The following is a 24,040-nucleotide window of genomic DNA, read 5'->3' on the forward strand; positions in this document are numbered from 1 at the left end:
CATTTTTTTGATGTTTGCAAATGTTCGCTTCCGGGTTGGTCATTCCACAGAGACAGCTCTCACTAAAGTGGTGAATGATCTTCTGCTTGCAATGGGTTCGGACACCACTGCGGTTCTGGTACTGTTAGATCTCAGTGCTGCATTTGATACTGTGGATCATCATATTCTACTTGATAGGCTGGAAAATAATTTTGGGATCACTGGGAGTGCCCTTGCATGGTTGATGTCATACTTGACCAGCCTTTCTCACTGTGTTTTGTACAATAACACTACCTCTAACCTTAGTGACATGAAATTTGGGGTTCCACAGGGGTCCGTCTTAGGGCCCCTGCTTTTCACCCTTTATATAGCATCCCTTGGGCACACTGTGGCGTTTTGGGATTACCTTTCGCTGCTATGCTGATGATATTCAGTTATACATGGCGATAACTGCTGGTAAGCTCATTCACATAAAATCCTTAGAAGATTACCTTGCATCAGTGAATGTCTAGAAACGTCCTCCTTTTAAACTCTAATAAGACTGAAATGATAGTTCTTGGTCCAGTGAGACATCGTCATCAATTTGACCAGTTAACGCTTAGCCTAGGCTCGTGTGTCATACATCACACTGACTGAGTGAGGAACCTTGGAGTAATTTTTGATCATACATCGTCCTTTGACCTCCACGTTAGAAATATTACGAGGACTGCTTTCTTCCACCTGCGACATATAGCGAAGATTTGTCCCATCCTGTCTATGGCTGATGCTAAGACCCTGAGCCATGCATTTATTTCTTCTAGATTGGACTACTGCAATGTTCTATTTTCTGGTTTACCACAGTCCAGCATTAGGACTCTCCAATTGGTTCAAAATGCTGCAGCCAGACGTTTGACACAAAGTAGAAAGTTTGACCACATTACACCCATTTTGGCATCCCTTCACTGGCTTCCTGTCCCAGTGAGATCAGATTTTAAGGTTCTGCTACTAGTCTATAAAAGTGTTCATGGACTGGCACCTCCTTACCCTACCTGACTTAATTAAACCTTACGTACCGGCCCAGGCTTTGCATTCTCAGGGTGCAGGACTACTTTATGTCCCTAGGGTGAATAAGAAGTCTGCGGGTCACAGAGCTTTCTCTTATCATGCCCCTGTTCTGTGGAATGATCTCCCTGCGTCAATAAAACAGTCAGATTCTGTGGAGACTTTTAAGTCCAGACTTAAGACACACTTATTTTCCCTTTCGTATGGCTAGCATACTGGCATAGTATAGTTCTACGCTTTTTACTCTTTTAATTAATTTTAATAGGAAATGGCGCATGCCACAGCCTCAACTCTACCTAAATTCTGGGTCTTTTAGTGAAGCTTAGGGCTAGTGGCCGGCGATCACCTTAGTATTTCTTGTTTTTCCTGTTGTTTAATGCTGGCAAACTATACTGTATTTCTTGTCTTTCTGATGCCTGATTCTGTTTTTTCTCTCTGTTTAAGGTGCAGCTCCTTCCATAGATGGGTGTGGTATTTGTGCTGGAGACCCTCCTGTCCTGTGCACCAACAGCATTTCTTGTATGTTCATTTTGTGAATTGTTTTGTAATTTATGTTTGTAGCATGGCCCAAGCAGAGGGTCACCCCTTTGAGTCTGGTCTGCTTGACGTTTCTTCATCAGAGGGAGTTTTTCCTTACCACTGCTGCTATGGGGGTTAGTAAGGTTAGACCTTACTTGTGTGAAGCGCTTTGATGCAACTCTGTTGTGATTTGGTGCTATATAAATGAAAATAATTTAATTGAATTGAAAAGTTTGTTCAGATGCAGCACTAAGAACCAATACTGACAGCAGCACTGGCTGAAGGACTGCAGCCCCATCTGAAGTCGGTCTATGGATTTTACGGCCAGACCTAGACTGGTGTTTGTTCCTCTTCTGAGGTATGCCGCCCATGTCGCCAGGGGTGTCGGTCGAAGGCTGTACTTGTGGTGGAGTATGGGGTTCCGGCATCTGCGGCAACACTGACTGTGGCACAGGTGCTAGGAACGCCATTTGTGGCAAAGGATCTTGGAACGCCAGTTAGTGCAATGGTGTGTAGTATGCAGAATTTATCATTGGGGACTAGGAGCCAGGGTTTAAGACAGATAGCCGAGGGAGGACCAAATGGAGATTGGCTATGGTGTTTTGGAGGGTGGTAATAAGTGTCTTAACTGAGGTTGTATCTGGCATGCTGGTCATGCTCAGGGACTGAGTGTTGGTAGGCTGGTTTGGAAATATATGTGTGTATGTGTGTGTGTCATGGTGGCATGTGGTGTTATAGTGTGTGTCATGGTGGTGTGTGGTGTTGCGGTGTGTGTCTTGGTGGAGTGTGGTGTTGTGGTGCGTGTCATGGTGGCATGTGGTTGTGGGTGAGTGTCGTGGTGGTGTTTAGTGTTGAGGTGTGTCATGTCTGTCACTGGAGTCATGACTGTCATCGGAGTGGGTAGCTGGACTGAGAGGGTGTCTGAAGTCAAAGAAAATGGGAGTGAGTCTTGGGGATCAGGAGAGTACAAAAAGTCCATGGGATGATGTACGGGGATACGTTGTTGGATGAAAAGTGATCTGATGCGGTGGAGGTCAGGGTATGCAGTCATAATGTCAGGTTCAGAATGTATGATGTTTTCTGCTGAATCCAGAATGGTGTCTTGTTCAGTCTGGTCTGTACTGTCAAGGTAATCTACATACTCATAGATCTGAAAACAAAAAACAAAAAAACAACAACAACAACAAAAAACACTTCCACAGTGTTATGCATGTCCAGGGCCTCAGAGTCCTCCACTGGATCCAAGATTTGGTCCCCCTCCGCATCTGACAGAATGTCATCTTCAGAATCTGAGCAATGGTAATCAGGCTCCGACAGTGTGGGTTTAGCTGACAAGTAGTTCTTGGGACACTGCACTTGATCCGGGAGTCTACTTGCCTAAAACAGTGGATCTTGGTTCTATAAATCTGGAAAGAAATCAAATACCCAGTGATTCCCTTCAACCAAATCCCACACCTGATCCAAAAAACCATAACACTTGCCAGGGGTGCAACTGCTAAGGAAACAGTTAAAAAAAAGGTTCAACCTTGAAAAATACTGTCTTGAGTCCCCCCAGGTTTGGATTTGTGGGAGTGTCACTGCCTGAAATGGACTGGCTGTCCTGGGGGCCGTGACTGGAGGGCTGACTACTGACTTCCATAGTGACGGACCTCTGATGGTCAAGTCCATGTGTCCTGGAGTATTTCTCTAGGTCACGTGCCCAGTCGGGGAGCCTGTCCTGGTCAAAAACACCCTCTAATGCAAATAACTCTGGGAAGAACTCAAATGCCCACACGCTTGTATCCAATCAATCCCAAGTCAAAAGCCACAAAACCAAAATACCAATCCAACTACACAAATATAAAAACAAACATGGAACTCAAAGGTGTAAAAAGTATAACACAAGAGAAAACTTACAAGAACTAACATGAAAAGAAGCAATCAAAGTGCAAAAACCAAACCCTAAGTCAAGAATGCAAACAGAAAAGCAACGTGGAACTCAGCATTAAAAGGGAGGAACAATAATCAAACTACATAAAAAAAACAAAACAAAACTGAACACTAACCAAAACCAACATCAAGAAATACAAGCACATAATCAATGTGGAACCAAACCGAGAACAGAGTGCAAACCAGGAGGCCACTGGGGAAACATTACACGGAGAACTCGGTAGAAGGGAGACAAAAGACAGACAGAGGAGAGATAAGGCCTGAGACAAAGACAGAGGATGACCCACAAAGAGGACAGACCTGGATGACAGGGGACAGGAGATGGAACCACAAGACACAGACACGAATGCAGGACCGGAAAGCCCCCCCCCACACACACACACACTCTCTCTCTCTCTCACATCAGAAACTACAATAACTGACATAACCTGCAAGGCATAAAAAGTTTCCTGAAACGCTCAATGAATCAAAAATGTATGTAATAAAAAATTGCTATCAGAATAAACATCAAAGGACATAAAACTAACAGAATACACAAACTAACTCAAAAACAAAATGACTATAAAGCTAAATGAATCTACAATGAAGCCAACAAATTAAAACTCGAATAACTGAACATTAACTTTAATGCTCCAAATACAGTACAAGACTAACTTAACATAAAAAACACAAACAGAAAATAATTCATAAATCTTAATTAACAGCTAACCTCATCAAAAACTAGGTGACTTATGATGTTAACAAAATATAAAGCTGGCATAAATAAATGATTTTCAGTGTAACTCAAATATCAGGATATTAATGCAGTTTATATAATAATTATTATTATATTAATTTTAACAATTTAGTTGGTTTTACATTTTTCTTGTCAACCGTATATAGTTTTTAGACTGCACACCTTACCAGATTTTACAAAGGCATTCTGAATCTAAAAAAAAAAAAAAAACGTTTAAAATGATTCGGTAAATCTGAATACAAGGCAAGGTAAGCCTTTAATAGAAGGTACTAGAGCTCTTGAAAAAGCAGCACATGATGTATTATTTTCAAGTCCACTTTATTGATAGAGGCTAGCCTTGTGTGAGATAACAAAGCGATGCTTTTGGCATATGAAAATTGTGTTTAAGAAAAATCTCTGACAAGTGTTCAAATGAAATGAAAAAGAGAACAGAAGGTTATTTCTCTTGGATAAATTCCAGGTTTGAAGTAGCACTTCTTTCTTTCCACAGTTCAATACTAAACAGCAATCTTTTATTTGTGATTTAAATGGCGCTCAAATCAACCAATCAATTTCAGCTAAATACATGAATAACTTTCTGCAAAAAAATTTGAAATAACATGTTACAATGAAAGGCAATTTGGGATAATCATTAAAATTCACCCTTTGTTACAGTGTCCTCTTTCTCTGAAGAAAAACAGAACAAACTAATTATTTTTAATGTGTATATGCTTGGTCTCATTTTAGTATCTGCTTTTAATAACACAGATTTAATGGACTGGTATTTAGAGAAAAGCTACTTCATACATACTTAATACCATTACTGACCAAATTAACCTTGAGTAAATCTTAATTACATTTAGTTCCATTTGGTTGGTCATGCAATTCATACAGCTTGGGATGTAACAAATGGACAGGATAATGAATTTTCTTTTCACTCTGTAGGAGTTTTTGTTTCCCCTGGGGGGGGAAAAAATGTCTCAAAAAGGTAGAAAATTTTGTATAGTGGTGTAATTTTGTATTGTTGCAGGGTAAACTACAGTAACAGTAGCTGGGCAACACTTTCCCCACTTTTGATTAAAATTCCCTCCATGACAAGTTCTTGACTGCCACTCACACAGTCATCTGCCACTATGAGTCAGAACTATAAAATATTGTTCAAAAGCCTACTTCATTCATAATTGAATTAAAATCCACTGTTATGCCAATGACCTCTAGATGTACGTGGCCTGTCCATAAATTAATGGTCCTTTTTAGTTTTTTTTTTAAAACTATATGGATTTCATTCATATGTTTTTACGTCAGACATGCTTGAACCCTCGTGCGCATGCGTGAGTTTTTCCACGCCTGTCGGTGACGTCATTCGCCTGTGAGCACTCCTTGTGGAAGGAGTGGTCCCGCCCCCTCGTCGGATTTTCATTGTCTGGAAATGGCGGAATGAAAAGGACTTTTTTTTCCATCAGAATTTTTTCAGAAGCTGTTAGAGACTGGCACCTAGAAACCATTCGAAAAATTTATCTGGCTTTCAGTGAAAATTTTACGGGCTTCACAGAGAATAAGGACTTTAACTACAGCTTTAAGGACCCCTTTAAGGACGGTCGGTGCACCGCGCTGCGAGCTGCGACGATGCGGCACAAACCACTGGATCATTTCTAAGCTGATGGCTCTGATATGAGACCGTCGTGTGCTCTTTCTCTGGTTATCACAAGACCTGGACATCAGCCATTTTCTGGCAGATTTCACTTTTAACAAGAGATTTTGTCATGGAAAGCCGCGCAGAGGCTTCGCGCGTCACGACCGATTCGCTGATGAAGCGAGACAAAGGAACACCTCCGTTTCGGAGTGTTAGAGGACAAGTTGGGACATGTCCAGCTCTCCACAAGTTCTTTTATACTCACTCGACTGGTAAGCACTGAAAGCTTGTTCTAATACATTCTGTGACAGCTGCACGAAATTAAAAGTGAAGCCAGGGGGGTGCTTATGGTTAGGGTTAGGGGAAGGAGTAGGGTTAGGTTATGGTTAAGGTTAGGGTTGGGGTAGGGTTAGTAATAATAAGTTCTAAAAAGCCCCGTCTTGAAAATATGAATCATTTCGTGATGGGAGCATGAAAAAAACAAAAAAAAAACCAAAACAAAACATGAGACTGGGCTGGAGAAATTAGTTAAAACTTTATTATGAGTCTTTATCATTGATTGGAATCCAATAAAGCTTTAAAACTGGTTTCTTTTATAGACAAATTTGATCTATAACCATTTGGTTGCCCGATATTTTTATTTTCTTTTATTATTTGTAAATAACATTCAATAAACCCCTTATGTTCTTTTATTTATTTATATTTTTCCATGTATGTAGTGATTTCAGTTTTGTACGGTACATGTTTTGTTTGTATTTGATCCATAAATAATAATAATAATAATAATAATAATAATAATAATAATAATAATAATAATAATAATAATAATAATAATAATAATAAATAATAATAATAATTTTTAAAAAGTTGCTAAAATCTCACAGATGGAGCGACCAGATGTGCGACCGATCTTGGATTTCAAAGTAAGTAGCGCGTAATGCCGAAACAATTTAAATAAAAAAAAAAAAAACATTAAGCTGGCTTTTAACACCTAATGGTGCTGTGACATGTTTTATTTGTATGCGCTGTTTTAACTTTATTGTATGTGTGTTTTATTTTTGTGAATTTTTTATTTTATTGTAAAGCACTTTGGACACCATCTGGCTGCTGTAAAGCACTATTTAAATAAATGTTGATTGACTGATTGACACTGGCCACTTAGCGCGCCACTCAGATTTCTGTTGTCTGTCATCTGCAACAACATCAAAATTTTCTTGTGAATCAGCAATATTCTTTAAATCAGAGGCAGAATATTCACGTAAGTGTGAAAATAACATACAGAATTAAGAACATTTTATTGTAGGCCATGTTTCCTGCCAATTTGTTTCTCTGAATCATATTTATTTGAATAAATATTTTGTTGAAATTCACATACTGAACAGTCTTCAAAATTGAAATAATTTGTTCAAATAATTTTTCAAGAGCCATCAAGACCTGGGTGCCAAGAGGACACATCAAGCACTTAAACTTGAGGTATTTGAAGTTTCTAATAAAATGGTGGGGGGTCCAGAGGGTCCCGGTCGGGGGGCAGGGGGAACAAAGTCTGAAGGACCTAAATGACATGGTGAAATGGTAAATGCCAGAAGCCGAAAGGTTTTAGCCATGCTAATGCTCCCCAGAACCTAAATGACATGGTGAGATGGTGAGGAGCTTCCAGGAATGTGAGAGGCAAATAAAGAACATACTTAAAATGGCAGGGGGTCAAGAGAGCCCTGTCAGGGGGTCTGGGGGACTAACCTGAAGGGTTTTAGTCATGCTAATGCTCCCCAGAACCATTTTACTGAAAAACAAGTCTGAAGGAACAATATGAGATGGTGAGGTGCTTTGCTTAGTAATGTCGGCAACATAAATATATTATTTACTGTTGTTGTAAATTACTGATCATTTATTGATCATTCAATAGATCTATCGCTTTAGAGAGTACAGAAGTTTCTGTTTTTGATATTCTACTTAGCAATGATTTGTTCATGATTACATTTAATAAACCCATATGTATGTATGCACCATTAAAGCCTACAATAGTTTATCATTAACAAATCATGTCAGTCTATTTAAAATACCTTCATCCATACCTTCAAGACCTTCATACACCCAAGCAATTTTGAACAATGGTGTATCACATACGATCAACACAGTATATTTACATCAACCTACGTCGATGTTCGGTCCGAGGCTTTGTCTTAAGTATATTATTATTATTATTATTATTATTATTATTATTATTATTATTATTATTATTATTATTATTATTATTAAAAGCACATTTTATGGGCAGCCTGTAATAATTTTCTCCAAAATGTATTGACACACTGTTGCCTTAAGGACTGCAGTTTGCTTTTCTGATTAGAATTTTTAAGATTTTTTTTTTTTATCTTAGAATCTTGATACATTAGTTTGTTGTGACATATTTCATGGCTGCTTGACAGTCATTTGACTTTGCTGCATTGATCACCATGAGCATAAAGTTTGCCTCTTAACCTCTCTTCAATTGCTGGTAACTTAAGTGACTTCTGATACACTCTTTTCAGGGCCATCATTGTCTCTCTGACTTGGAACTGTAAGCTACTTCAAAGGGCATGACACTTCGGTCTTTGGGGAACTATACTTGTATTACAACTATTTGGCGCCACTTACTGTTGAGTATGTATATGACATTTAAAAGTCTTGACCCTGTTTGTAAGATGACCCTTTTTTCAGATCTGCATGCTGGGTCAAACTTCCCAGGTAATAGACAACATAGGGAACATTCAGCACTTGAGTTCCCTACAACAGTGATGGACCATTATGGGAATGCAACTTCAATTTGTCCTTTTAGACCCCCAACATATAGAAACATACCGTATGCATCATGGCGGATTGCAAAAAAAGTGTTTTGGTTTTGCTCCAAGGATAGCATCTTCTATAGAAACGGCCAGCTCACTGTTTGTCCCTCCAGACTCTACAGTCTTGCTCATCTTCACCATGACAGGCAGGCTCCCAGTGCTCTATATGTGAGAACTACTGTATCTATAATGGCTCATTTTTGCATCTTTGTTCATCTGTCAGTTTGGAATAAATGTGTAAACATGGACATGCTTACAACCTGTTTATCTGTCCACTACAACTCAGTTTGTTCACATACTTATAGCCCCTCCAAGTCCAAGGCTGGCATGCAATAACCAAGACAGCACTTTCAATAACCTTGACGGACAGATTAAAAAGAGGATTCAATAGCTACTCTTCCCCATGAGCACTCCATCACCCAGGCTGCTATCCTTCAACGCTGCTCCCCTCTCCTTTTATCGTCAGCTCCTGTCAATCACACAGTGGCTCGGTAAAATGGCCTCGGCTGCACCCGAGGAGCACTGCTGTGTTCTCCTCCTTATCCTCTCATTGTGGGTTAGATGTACAAAAACACCAGCAACAGTCTTATCATTGAACCGGATTGCTGTGCGTACAAAGATATCGCAACAATTTTCACGTATGGGAGGGGTTTGACTGTGTTCGTACGTATGAATGGCACAGCTGACATAACCATGCTCACGTAGATCACGTCCTTCTCATGCACCAGCTCTCGTCTGTCTACAGTTTCCCCTCATGTAGGTGGTCTTGTCATTTCTTATTACTCTGCGTAATTGTACGAGTTCCAAACAACTCTCGCCGATGCGCCTCCACCCGTCCTTTGCAGCCGTGCAGCTACAGAGCTCACAGGCTCCGAACCCCCTTCCGAGTAACGCTGTGGCTTTACTCGCAGCCTTTGAAAGTTCACAGCCTGGCTTGGAGGCACAGTGAAGAAAATCAAACTACTCAAGGATCACAGGTGAAGCCCTCCAAAAAAACAAAGAATATCCTGATGTGAATTCAGGAGACATGTTGCCTCAAGACGGGGCACAGAGTTGAAAAGAGTACTTCTCAAAGCCATGCTCCTCTCCAAGATTCAGCTCCTAAGTTGGTATTTGCTGCTATTAACATATCTAAAATCTGGAAATGTTACACCACTTTTGTCCATCTTTTGACTAGCAGGGCAATTATTAACACAGCATACGCCGAATAGAGATATGATGAGGAAGGAAAGTTGTTCAGAGGTTATTTCCGACATACACAGACTATACTAACAATGGTGTAAGTGATATATTGGCTAATTAATGGTTCCAACTTCTTCCTAATTGCTGCACCCCTTGACCTTCTGTTATCGCCATAGGAACTCAGCTGCTCCCCAAGGGCATTGGAGATACATGCCTTCAAACACAGCTGGCTACCCCTGTGATCTCTGAATGTCAGGCTAAGGGCATCCATAGGCCAGCAGTCCTCTCAGCCTAGCATAACAGGAGGTGATAAAGAGCATGAAAACACACAGTGGGCAGTTTAGCCACTATAATCTTGGGGATTACAGGTCAAAATGATTCCAGAAGAGAGAGAGGGGGGTGGGGTAGACGTTTCCCTGGAGAAGAAATGTGATATTTGCTGCTGTGTACTTTACACCTTTCAGAATTTATTCCCAGCCAAAGCTGTCAGGCTTAAATCAGAAGAAGCAAGATCTATCCTTAATACAATCTAACAAAGTAGAGAATACTCATGAAGAATGCTGTACAACAGCGTGCTTAATTTCATTTATTTATACAACAAGCAACATATGTGGAAGAATGTGTACAGACCCTGCACTGATGGCAGCTTTTAAATGCCAAATTCAAAAATGGTGTTTTACACGTAGCAAAATCAAATCAACAGGAAAGTTTTGAAGCATTTATTTTGAATCGGTTGGTGACATACTGATTCCCAATTTACCACACCTCATCATGTTTTCCTTACAATGTGTGAAGGGGCCCTTACTGATGTCACAAATGTGCATACCCACATACGCTGCAAAAAAAGAGAACTGTTTTTACATGCTTCCTGATATATGTTTGTACAATACCACAGCTGTTGGGGAAGTGTAATGACACGGACCCACAACAGGGGGCGCAAATGAACGGTCAATGGGTAGTCAAATAAATACAATTTATTGTGGCAAATGTGCACAACAGGTCGAATACTATTTTTAGACAGTCAATTACAAATGTCAACAGGTGACGTGTGGGCAGGTCCGAGGGTAGGAGACGCCTATCCAGAGAAGAGCCGGGGCCCACAAGGTTCCGCCGCCAACGAAGACCTGCAGCAAACCGAAGCCGCCAAGTCCCAAGTCCCCAGGTGGCCTCTACTTCAGCTGTCAGATCCGGTACTACTGGCAGGAACAGAAGACAGGTTAATGGTGGGTGTGTGCACACCCAGCAGAACAATCAGCAATTCAGTTCAGTTCCTTTTGTGGGAGAATCTCCACCTCCGACACAAAACACAGTAGTGCAGAGCCTGAGAGCTACTTATCCGTTTTGGCGTGAGGGGTGAAGAACGTCACTCCTACACAGACCACAAAACTCAGCACCAGCTGAAAGCAGTCACCAGGATCTCCTGCAAACACTCAGAAAAAGATCACGTGCGTACGGCACAGTCAAAAACAGCTGATAGGTTACCTGAGTGGTAAACTGATATCTCGGCAGAGATGTGTTGTCTCCTCCAGTCTTATATGGGATGGGATGATAATGAGATGATTTCTGACAGCTGGTAGTCCTGGCTCCTGGGTGGTGACTGCGCCCCCTGGTGCCTGAAACCCGACTACAGGCAGGGCACCCTCTGGAGTTGGCCAGCAGTACCTCCTCTTCGGGCGGCCCACATAACAACAGCCTCTTGAATGCTACTACCATTCATGTACATCTTCTGTTTTTCCTGGTAATTTCTTCTTCGCTTATCAGGCTCCAGTTGCCACATGAGATAATAAAGTGTAGTCTGTTTGCATAAATGTCTTTGGAGTATTTGTACAGCCTATGGACTGTGATGTACTGCTTTGTGCCTACTATATAGTGAGCTGGTATGCATATTTGGATGTAACCTTCATTTCAGTGTTTGAAATTAGTTTCAAAATACTCTAGAGCAGTGTTTTTGATTTAGTTTAGCTAATTTGTAGAACTGGCAAGTTCTGGTACTATCCCCAGCCAGAACCTGTCCAAAAATTGGTCCAAAATTGGGTATAATGTTTCTCCCTGTGTTTGCTACACTGTAAAAATGAATTGATTGAATTCAACCAATCCTCAGCATTGATGTGTCCAATCAAGCTCGTGTTTAAAGCAACCACATTAGCACTGGACTCCGTGTGAGTATTGTTCAATCTTGAGACTCACAAACATCAACAGTGTTGGCCTATTGGAAGTCAAAGATACTGAGAAGTCCATTATTTCCCAAAAACAGAAAAAAAAATTAACTTAACAGTGTCCACTGTACCAGCAGAGTGGTAATGGGAAAGACCAACAAACCAGTGTATCTGAAAAAAACCAATACCGGACCAACTGCATGTATTGGTAGACAGATTTTAGAGTGTTTTTAGAGTGTAGTGTTACCACTCTGGATAGGTTGTTTCAAACAACAGCTTCACTGGATATACCAGCACAGAAGATTGCTTTATTTCAACCAATTTGTTTTTAGAATGTTGCGTTGTTAGCTGGACAGAGCGGAGCAACAATCACAACGTTAGCCACACAAACTATGTGTGAGTTTGAACCACAGCTGTTTGTAATTTTCTACATTTTATCCAGCATCCACTGACTGTCCATAATTTGATAACTGCTGCCTGTGACGCCACCTGCTTTCACGAACCATCCAGGGGGCAGCAATACAGCTATGAGATATTACACAGGCAAAACACTCTGGATCCCGCTGCACTGCAACGTGTATTTAAAGAGTATCAAAACATGTCTTCAGTTACCAGAGACAACTAACTTCTAATTACCCAGAGAGATGGATGTCTGCATGAAAAAGCAAATATCAAAACAAAACAAAAAAAAAAATTGCACAACGTGAATGCTGCTGTGCAAAAAGTTTTATTAAATACAGATGACAGTAGCAGTAGTGATGTTTCGGGCGCTGCCTTTTTTCTCTTTTTTACATATCTCGGATGTGCGGGTCTTTTCTGATTTTATTTGCATGAAAAAGCAAACAAAACCTGAGCTAAGTGACTGCCTTTGAGTGATCAGCATATGTACATACGCTGGCCCATTCACCCTTCCTTTGCACCGGGCGTGAGTAATAAATGGCACTTGGTGTTGGTAATATAGATGTCTGTGTCTTTTTTCAACCCCATTACATATCCACTGACTGATTCTAGTCTGCTGTTTATTGGAGCACTCATGGGATTCAAGGCATTAAACCATCCCTTCAAACCTTAATCTATCGCTTAATTAAAGATGTCCAATGTGAAAACAGAACCAGCCAAGTAAGAATTAACTTCAACCCTCCATTGTCCCTCCATCGAAACTGCAGACACTTGTGAATGGGCTAATGAAGATGTGTTAAGATACAAATTCAGGTCCATTTGCATGCAATTAAAGCACATTGCTAAATCGCCAGAGCTGTCAGCATCCATGCATCCAAATATCCTGCATCCACTGTTCTCTTGAGAATTACGAATCCCACTCCCCCACTCTCGCAAAAGTCATTGCTCTGCCTATACAGTTTTGTGGTAAATGGCTGTGGTCCATTCAAACGTGTGAAATTGTAATCATAGCTGTCTGTGGATGGGTGTAATTAATGTTCTCTATCACAGAGATTTTGATGGCCAGCGTGGAGTATGTGGGGAGCCAAGCCAGCGAAGGACATCGGCTAAATGATGTGCTATTATATGGAGTGTTTGGTCATTTGTAACAGCATGTAGTGCGGAATGCATGATGAGAAAAAAGAAATGTCCTCCTGCTGCTGTCATCATTGCGTTAGTTAATTACATTGTTGATAGTAGTTGGTGCCACAGTGGATTGGATGTGATGAGTGTTTATGTGACAAATATTTCGGATAATGGCAAAGAATTGCTCTGCTTTGTGAAGAATTTCTAGTAGCAGAATTCAGATTTCATTCACCAGCTTCCTTGCTCAACAACACTGTGCCAATACGTCTGACAAATGGGAAAAACAGCAGAGAAAAGCCTTTAGTTCAACACGTATTAGTGTATCGTGTGGCTAACTGATGGCATCTTTAAACAAGAGGCCAACTGAGATAAAGCTGCAGCAAAGCAACCGAGTATTCCATCACTCGGTTCATCGGATCTGCTGCTGATAAATTAGTTTTGGAGTGGGAATCCCAAGAGGGAATAAATATGTCCTCTGAATAAGTTTAAAAATGATAGATTCAACAACAGTGGAGCAAAACATGATGGCCGATCCACCGTGCCAATTCGACAAAGTTAAAGGTGTGATGAAGAGTGACTTAAAATGCAATGTGTATATGTAGCTTCCTCATTAATGCAAATCTCTGAAACTATTTGCTTCAGAATTCACAGTTAGTTGGATTAGCCTTGAAAGAATTGTGGCGTTGTTGGGGTAAAAATGAGAAAAAGCACAACGGTCCTGCTTATTTTAACAAATGGAAAACGGGACAGTTGGGTATCCTCAATGCTCTTCTGTTGGTTTGCAGAGGAAACAAGCACACAGACGCAATTAAACACCCTCCCTACTCAGGTAGTAAGAGATAAAACACAAATGAGAGACAGGTTTGACAAATGAGAGACAAGTTTGACAAATTTTATGAATCATGTCATTCATTACATTATTACACAATAATTTCAGGTGTGTGTTTTTCACTACTCTAGGGACCAAATCCCACCAGACTTGCTGTGTGCATGTAGGGTGACCTGTCTTCAGGGGTTTCTTTTGGCAACAGTCAATGACATTGGGTCAAAGGTCAAAATTTTGATTTATCGCTATGTCGAGTTCTTTACTTGGTCAAAGTGATGGTCTAGTAGTTAAGTGGTGGGTTTGAGATCAGAGGATCCTCAGTTCAAATCCCCACCAAAGCTGAAACTCACTAACAGCCCTTGGGCAAGGACCTTAATCCCACAGTTGCTCCTGGTGTGCAGCTGAGCACCTTTAGTGGCAGCACCCTGACATCAATGTGTGTGGGTGATTCTTTAACTACAGGCACTATTGGCCTTGTAAATATAATTTCCACCACACCATTGCCTTACAATATAAAGCGCCTTGGGGCAACTGTTTGTTGTGATTTGGCGCTATATACATGTGCTCTGATGTCACTGTTTATCTCCATAGAAACTACCCAAACAATCTTTCATACAAACTGTTTAAAGGGACATTACAGTGTTGTGGTGGAAATTACGGCAATAGTGTGGGACAACTACATTTTGTTTAAAAAAGTCACAACAGTTGTATGACATTGAATACCCCAATTATGTTTTGATTATTTTACTGATATTTTATTCAGAGATATTTTAAAACATTAGAAAAAACATTTCTTTACCATTCACTTTTATCATTGAAGATCAAAAGTCTGGGTGTGGGACAAGCACAAAACGGCAATATTTGCATATAATGATGCTGAAAAAATGTGAAAAAGTCATCATAGAATACTAGAACAAATTTCTTAACACACTTTCATTGTAAAGATAACTATAAAAGTGTGAAATTTCCCCTTTGTTCTGTTTTTCATACAATATGATCAAAGGACATAATAAGTGCCCGTAGTCTAAGAATCACTCGTGTGTGAATGGCTGAATTGTGAGGCATCATTGTAAAGCCCTTTGAGCTTCTGATTCAGATGGAAAGTGTTCTGTGCGCCGACGCGGTTTGGAGGACCCGAACCAGCGTCTGACCGGACCCAGCGTTAAAAGAACAGAGAGCGGTTCAAAGAAAACAGATTTATTAACCAACTGTGTAGTAATGTGCAAAAGGGAGCAGTGGTCTGGCGTGGGAGAACGGCGCGCGCAAATGGACCGGAGCCACAAATGTTCTGGACTCAGGAACCCTGCCGACACCCCCCCAGGCGGCTGCACGGACCACCGAGTCTGTGAAGAGGAGAACGAGGTTAGTAAGCCCAAACCTTCAACTCAGAGGGAGGTTCACACAAGCATATAATCAGCAAACACTTCCACGCTTAATTTAAAGGTAGCTCCTTACAGCAAGTGCCAAACTAAGAATTTCCATGAACGGCGGTGAGGAGCGGACCAAACAATTAACGTAACAGCCTCAAATAGAACAGCGTACAGGAACGCTCAATTACAGCTGTTAATTATTAGGAATCATAAACATTAAAGTACCTCAGGAAGTGCGCAGTAAAGCTTGAGAACCTCACTTCTCCTCTCTCACAGACACGTGCGTCAAACCTGGAGTGGTCCTCAGCGTCTGTAGTAACGAGGCTGAGCTCTCAAAGTCAGCCTCACACGGATGGCACAAAGTTAATCCTCTGGCCCAGAAGCCCTGTATCTTCAGGGCTTAAATCCACCAGGCCTCATCAGGGAATGCACTCCAGCTGTGGATCCTGTTGATCTGCACGTGTAGACAGGCAGCAGGTGCAGGCAATGACTGAGGTTCTCTGGTCCTCTGCACACTTCACCTCTTCTCAACTCAGGGCCAAATGCAAATCACCTGAGGAGACACAGAGAAAAGCAGGCCCAGCCAAACACCCCCCAATCCATGACAATAACCCCCCCCAGAACCACCTGGGGAGACAGAGAAAAACAGGGCCAGCCAAACACCCCCCAATCCATAACAATACCCCTCCCTCAAAGGAAAGCCTCCCGGCGACCACGCGGACCTGCTCTGAAAACGGCACCATCCTCCAAGGTCCACGGCAGGGAGACATGTGGTGCGACCCTCCTGGGTCCACGGCGGAAACACATGACAGGCCAGTGAGGAGACAAGGCAACTTGGCTGGCATGTTGGCTGGCAGCAAAACAAAAACAGTCCAAAACACCCCAAAAGAGTCCCACAATATAGTCCAACATAAAACAAATAGAAGGACCCCAACAACCCCCCCCAGAGGACCGTCCCATCAAACCCTGGGGAGAAAAAGAAAAAATACAATCCCAAAACCCCAACAGAGCCCCACAAACACAATCCAAACATAATCCCAATAAAAGAAAAACAAATTAACACCCCCCCCAGACGACATGTAGAGCCCAACACTCCCCAGAGGACATCATCGCCATCTCCAGGAGTAATAACCATAGCCGAGGTTCATCTGAGATCCAAAGTCACATACAGGAGCTTTTAGCGCCTCCCAGAGGACCGTCCCATCAAACCCCAGGAGACACCCCCATGACCAAACAAACCCAGCCCCGGCCACCCACGGCTAGCTGGACCCACAGTCACATTCCCCCCCAGAGGACATCACAGTCACACCCTGAGGATGGAAACTGGGAGAAACATAACAAAACCCCAAGCCCCCCAGTGGACACACACAAACAACCCCGGGGGAAAACAAAAACAAACGGAGAAACCTGTTGCTCCCCCCAGAACCCAGAGAGACCCTGGAAACACTCCAGAACCAGTCATCAGACACTGTAATGGCGAACGGCACAAAACTACTGAATCCGGGGGAGAAAACAGGACAAAACGACCCCAACCCCACCCCCTCAGTGCAGGGGAAACTGGAAGTATGTCCAGTGTCATTACCTATGACTATACCTAAAAGTCAAACAGGAGGAGTGGAACTGCGGTAATGGCGTACGGCACAAAATGGCACCATGCCCCCGACTTTCAACCCAGCTCCTAGCTGGAAGTATATTCCACTGCATCAAACCTCAGCCACGCCGATGGCGTACGGCTCAAAGGCGCGCTGAGGCCGGAGGTGGAACAGGGAATTAACATAAAATAAAATGCCCCTAAACCCCCCCCCCTCCCAGATGCAGAGGTTTTCTGGGAAACCCCCAGCGTAACCAAAGTGCACCACCCCAGCAACACTAATGACGAACGGTACAGAAGTGACTAGGGTTGGAGGTAGAGGACCGGGAAATAAAAACAACAAAACGACCCAATCACCCCTCCCTCATCACCCCCCAGAGGACATTTACAATCAAACCCTGGGGGGTGGGACTAAAATAAAAATAGAAACCTAACAAATAATAAACATAGATAAAACAAAAAGTACATGTGCACCAATATCCAGCAGCACTGAATGTGGAGTATGATGACTTACATTTACTCCATCTTTCCAAGTGTTACTTTTTTTTTTCTTAGTCATTCACCTTGCTCCTGTAGCATGCAGATATAAGGCCTGTGGCCAAAGTGACATTCCAAGCTTTGAGGAGAGATTAATTTGCACCTCTCAGCCTCAAACCTTCACAATAAGTCAAACACTCTCATCCAGACACCACTAGACATGTGCACAGATACATCTGCGTCAACACAGCTATTGTCCTACCACAAACCTAAACGAGTGAGTTTTGGCATCTAATTGAAATTTGATTACCTGAGTCCAGTACTGTGCTCCAGACAGCCTATCTGTCCACACCACCGGACCAACTACCAGTGCTATAACCCACACAAAAACAGTTTAAATCCCACAATTAATAAACCAACAAGAAACTAACTAATAAGTGGCTTATACCGTCAAGCTCAAAAAATGGAACATTTATGTACCACCTTAAGAGCTGTGACGGTAATGTGGCTCAGTCACCAACAGGGGGAGCCGGAGTGCTAAAAATGAAAAGCCCTGTGGCAACCGAGTAAACTCAACACACACTGCTTTAATTGTGAGCAGCTAAATGTAGCATACAGCTAAAGTGTGATTTAACTAATAAGTCCGGAGCTGATACAACAGACGTAGTAGCCATCCTCACCCGGGGAGACGGGGCCACGGTCGCAACAGCAGGACGCGAAGCAACCCGCGCTGCAGAACTCCGCCGTGCGCGTTCCACCTCCAATCACACACTCGTGCAGCTCCTGTCTAATCACTTACCTGGTTGGAGTGTGAAGCGAAGCCGTCGCTGATCACACCAAACGCCAATCCCACAGATAAGGCAACACCACAGGAAAACGGCTGCAAAAGAGTTCAAACTATTATTCAGTTTTAGGTTCACTGACACGCACGACCCGGGCGGAGAGCACCCGCAACTGATCCCGGATTAATTCCAACGTCTGCTGCCGCCTTCCCGGCACGGTACCGGCTCTACTGCCGCTGGGTCCGTGATTACTGGCCAGAGGATTGTGTTCTGTGCGCCGACGCGGTTTGGAGGACCCGAACCAGCGTCTGACCAGACCCAGCGTTAAAAGAACAGAGAGCGGTTCAAAGAAAACAGATTTATTAACCAACTGTGTAGTAATGTGCAAAAGGGAGAAGCGGTCTGGCGTGGGAGAACGGCGCGCGCAAATGGACCGGAGCCACAAATGTTCTGGACTCAGGAACCCTGCCGACACCCCCCAGGCGGCTGCACGGACCACCGAGTCTGTGAAGAGGAGAACGAGGTTAGTAAGCCCAAACCTTCAACTCAGAGGGAAGTTCACACAAGCATATAATCAGCAAACACTTCCAGGCTTAATTTAAAAGGTAGCTCCTCACAGCAAGTGCCAAACTAACAATTTCCATGAACGGCGGTGAGGAGCGGACCAAACAATTAATGTAACAGCTTCAAATAGAACAGCATACAGGAACGCTCAATTACAGCTGTTAATTATTAGGAATCATAAACATTAAAGTACCTCAGGAAGTGCGCAGTAAAGCTTGAGAACCTCACTTCTCTCTCACAGACACGTGCGTCAAACCTGGAGTGGTCCTCAGCGTCTGTAGTAACGAGGCTGATCTCTCAAAGTCAGCCTCACATGGATGGCACAAAGTTAATCCTCTGGCCCAGAAGCCCTGTATCTTCAGGGCTTAAATCCAGCAGGCCTCATCGGGGAATGCACTCCAGCTGTGGATCCTGTTGATCTGCATGTATAGACAGACAGCAGGTGCAGGCAATGAGTGAGGTTCTCTGGTCCTCTGCATACTTCACCTCTTCTCAACTCAGGGCCAAATGCAAACCACCTGAGGAGACACAGAGAAAAGCAGGCCCAGCCAAACACCCCCCAATCCATGACAATAACCCCCCCCCCAGAACCACCTGGGGAGACAGAGAAAAACAGGGCCAGCCAAACACCCCCCAATCCATGACAATAACCCCCCCCCCAGAACCACCTGGGGAGACAGAGAAAAACAGGGCCAGCCAAACACCCCCCAATCCATGACAATAACCCCCCCCCCCCCCAGAACCACCTGGGGAGACAGAGAAAAACAGGGCCAGCCAAACACCCCCCAATCCATGACAATAACCCCCCCCCCCCAGAACCACCTGGGGAGACAGAGAAAAACAGGGCCAGCCAAACACCCCCCAATCCATAACAGAAAGGTGCTATTCACGGTTTTAGAATATCCCAGAATCCTTTGTGTGCTGGTGAGGGAGGCTTGATAATGGCTCAGCTTAATGCTAACTTTAACACTGAAAATGCCATAGACATGCTAACGCGTTAGCGGGGAAAAAATTAAGATAACGCGAAATAAAACAAAGAACCAGCGAAGCAGCAGTTCGAAGATCGAAGGACTCCTTCATTGGTTCAAGGTTCAAAGCAAAGCCACGCTGCAGAAATGGTTGATTATAAAGACCCGCTGCAGGGTCTGTAATCAATGCAGAGAAATGATCATTTTGCTGACAAACACCCCCCAAAACAACAGCCACTCTGATGAACCAGTAAGGGAATCATTAAGCAAAAAGGCTATTGATGTGGATGGATCAAATCATTTCTTAAGGATACCTGAAAAGAACCAGCGAGAACGTGATTACGTGTGAGATTTGACAACGTAAAGGCGCCAATAGAAATGCAGTCCATTCATCACTACTCTTCCAAGGTCCTTTGACTGAATTTCACCAAGCTTAATATGTAGAAGGTCATCTCCAGAATTTCACTTTGTTTTGGCAAAGGTCAAGATCATCAGGGTCAATGGTCAAATTATGACTTTTTTTCACTCCAACATCCACCACACTTGGTGCACATTCTTTGTGGTTAAGGTACAAAATGTACATTTTTCACTCTTGGTTGCCAAACGTGGTACACACAGTGCATCTGAAAAGTATTCACAGTGCTTCACAACCTCAACTTTTCTTGAATATGATGCCACAGGCTTGGTGCACCTATCTTTGGGTAGTTTTGTCCATTCCTCTTTGCAGCACCTCTCAAGCTCCATCAGGTTGGATGAGGAGCGTCGGTGCACAGCCATTTTCAGATCTCTCCAGAGATGTTCAGCCGGATTCAGATCTGGGCTTTGGTTGGGCCATTCAAGGACATTCACACAAAGATGAACTGTCACCCCAGTCTGAGGTCAATAGCGCTCCGGAGCAGGTTTTCATCCAGGATGTCTCTGTGCATTGATGCTTTCATGTTTCCCTCAATCCTGACTAGTCTCCTGACTCCTGACTAGTTTAGGGGAGGTGATGGTCTAGTGGTTAAGCGTTGGGCTTCAGACCACAGCATCCTCAGTTCCAATCCCAGCCTGACTGGAAAATCACTATGGGCCCTTGGGCAAGGTCCTTAATCCCCTAGTTGCTCCCGGTGTGTAGTGGGAACCTTGCATGGCAGCACCCTCACATTAGGGTGAATGTGAGGCATTTGATGTGTAAAGTGCTTTGAGCGTCTGATGCAGATGGGAAAACGCTATATAAATGCAGTCCATTTAACATTCTCCCAGTTCTTGCTGCTGAACATCCCCACAGCATGATGCTGCCACCACCATGCTTCACTGTAGGGGTGCCTGGTTTCCTCCAAACATGAACGTCTGGCATTCACATCAAAGAGTTCAGTCTTTGTCTCATCAGACCAAAGAATTTTGTTTCTCATGGTCTGAAAGTCCTTCAGGTGCCTTTTGGCAAACTCCAGGTGGGCTGCCATGTGCTTTTTACTAAGGAGTTGCTTCCATCTGGACACACTGGACCATACCACTGTGGAGAGAAAACCTTGCAGAAGGACAACCATCTATGCAGCAATTCACCAATCAGGCCTGTATGGTAGAGTGGCCAGACGGAAGCCACTCCAGGCCTCAATAATTCCTTCCCCAGGAATGAATGAATGAATGAATGAATGAATGAACTTATTCGGCACACAATTCGACAACAAAAAACTTAAAACAACTTTACAAAGATCCCATGTAGCCAAAAGGGTGAGGGCAGAAGCAAAGCTTATAAATGCCACCCCTTATACGAAAAATAAGAAATATATACACACATTTCTACAAGCATGCAACCATAAACCATAAACGCAATTTTCAGAATACAACCAGACAAATACTGTCACAAGCCCACAATCCCAAAAGCAATAACAAAAACAATATACCCAAGTCTTCAGCTATAAGAAGAAATTTTATAATTCTTGTAATGTCTCCTAAAGCCCACCAAAGGACCAAGTACTTTAATGTTGTCAGTACAGTTGTTCCAGGTGTTAACCCCTTTAACAGAGACACAGTGGTCCTTTGCAGTAGTTCGGATTTTCAATTTCTCAAAAAACAAAATTCCTCTCAAGTTATAACTGGAGTTCCTCAGTTTAAACAGATCCTGGACATGTTGAGGCAGCAGTTTATTTTTAACTTTATACTTATTTTGTATTGTAATATAATCAACCAAGTCCCAGAATTTTAGAATATGTAAACAAGCAAACAATGGATTAGTTGGCTCGCAATATGATTTGTTACAAATAATTCTCATAGTTTTCTTTTGGAACAAAAATATTGACTTAGTATTAATTTTATATGTATTTCCCCATACCTCAATGCAGTACGTCATATATGGAATGAGCAATGAATGATATAAAATAGTTAATGAGTGTTGGGAAAAGAAATGTCCTGCTTTATGCAAATTGCAATGACTTTCGACATTTTAGATTCAACAAAATTAATATGCATTTTCCAGCACAGTTTATCACCAATAACAACACCAAGAAATTTTGTATCAGTTACAGTTTCAATTTCAATATAATTTAATGGTAAATTTCTGCAGGAACTCCTGGACTTATTTCCAAATATGATACACTTGGTTTTACCAATGTGGAGAGATAATTTGTTTGAATCAAACCATTGTTTAAACTTCTTTAGCTCCTTGTCCATCATGTCCAAGGGCTGTCCTAAGTGATCCCCACTACAAAACATCGTTGTATCATCTGCAAACAAAATACTACTGATGGACTTGGAAACCAAACATATGTCATTAATATACAGAAGAAACAACAACGGCGCCAGAACCCTGGGGCACCCCACAAGTGATTTTCATGAGCTCAGAATCTGTCCCACCAATATGTACACACTGATACCTATTATTTAAATAACTAACTGTCCAATCGTTTGCCAGTTCCCTGATACCATACCTCTGTAGTTTGCACAATAGCACAGCATGGTCTATAGGGTCAAATGCTTTATGTAAATCAAAAAAGACCCCTACAGTATATTGCTTATTTTCAATTGCATTTGTAATCTGCTCAACAAAATCAATCACAGCCAGTGAAGTAGTGCGATTTTTTTTTCTTAAACTATATTGCTGTTCGCCAAGTATGTGATGTTTATTTATGAAATCATTTAACCTCTTTAAAAATACCTTTTCCAAAATTTTGGAAAATTGTGGCAGGAGTGAGATTGGCCTGTAATTTGAAAAGACATGTTTGTCACCAGTTTTAAACAGCGGTATCACTTTAGCTAATTTCATTCTGGAAAGAAATTTCCCAGTCATTACAAATATACGTGAAAAATTTAACAATGCAATCAATAATGTTTTTAACCAAAACATATCAAAGTTATCTCTAACAGTTTATTTTATTCCCTTGAGTTTACAAACAATGTAAATTATCAGAATCTAATCACTAAAAAATAAACTCTAATAAGAAAACAATAAATGCCAATAATAAAACATACTTATATAAGGGTTTTTTTCTCATCAAGAGGTGTTTTTTTTTTTAACAGGTGCGTCTTATACTCCAAAATATATAGTACGTAAGTGAGCTCTGAAGTTGTCCAGATGAGGTCAGATTTGCCAAATTTCAATTATTGGCTCAAGGTCATATCGGCCTGTCTGTTTGTTGATCGACTCCTCCCAGGTCCTTTTGTTGATTTCTACCAAACTTAGTGAAGACAGACTGCAAAATTGACCTTAAACAATTCATTGTGGCAAAGGTGAAGGAATATGATTTTCAACCTGATTTGGACCAATTGTATCTTGATGCTCCTTGATGCCGTTACCTTGTAAAAGTAGTTGATAGTTGTTTTTGTTAATCGATCGGGTCTTGGGTCGGCTTGGGGCTGGGGGGGGGTGGGGGTGACACCAATTTCAATTAAAGCTGATTACATGAATCCAGTTCTCATGGAAACAATAAACACAGATGAGTGGTTTGATGCTTTGAATTCTGTTAAAACTTAATTTCAACAGA

The sequence above is a fragment of the Thalassophryne amazonica genome, chromosome 1 (assembly GCF_902500255.1).
Source record: "Thalassophryne amazonica chromosome 1, fThaAma1.1, whole genome shotgun sequence".
Taxonomy (NCBI): Eukaryota; Metazoa; Chordata; class Actinopteri; order Batrachoidiformes; family Batrachoididae; genus Thalassophryne; species Thalassophryne amazonica.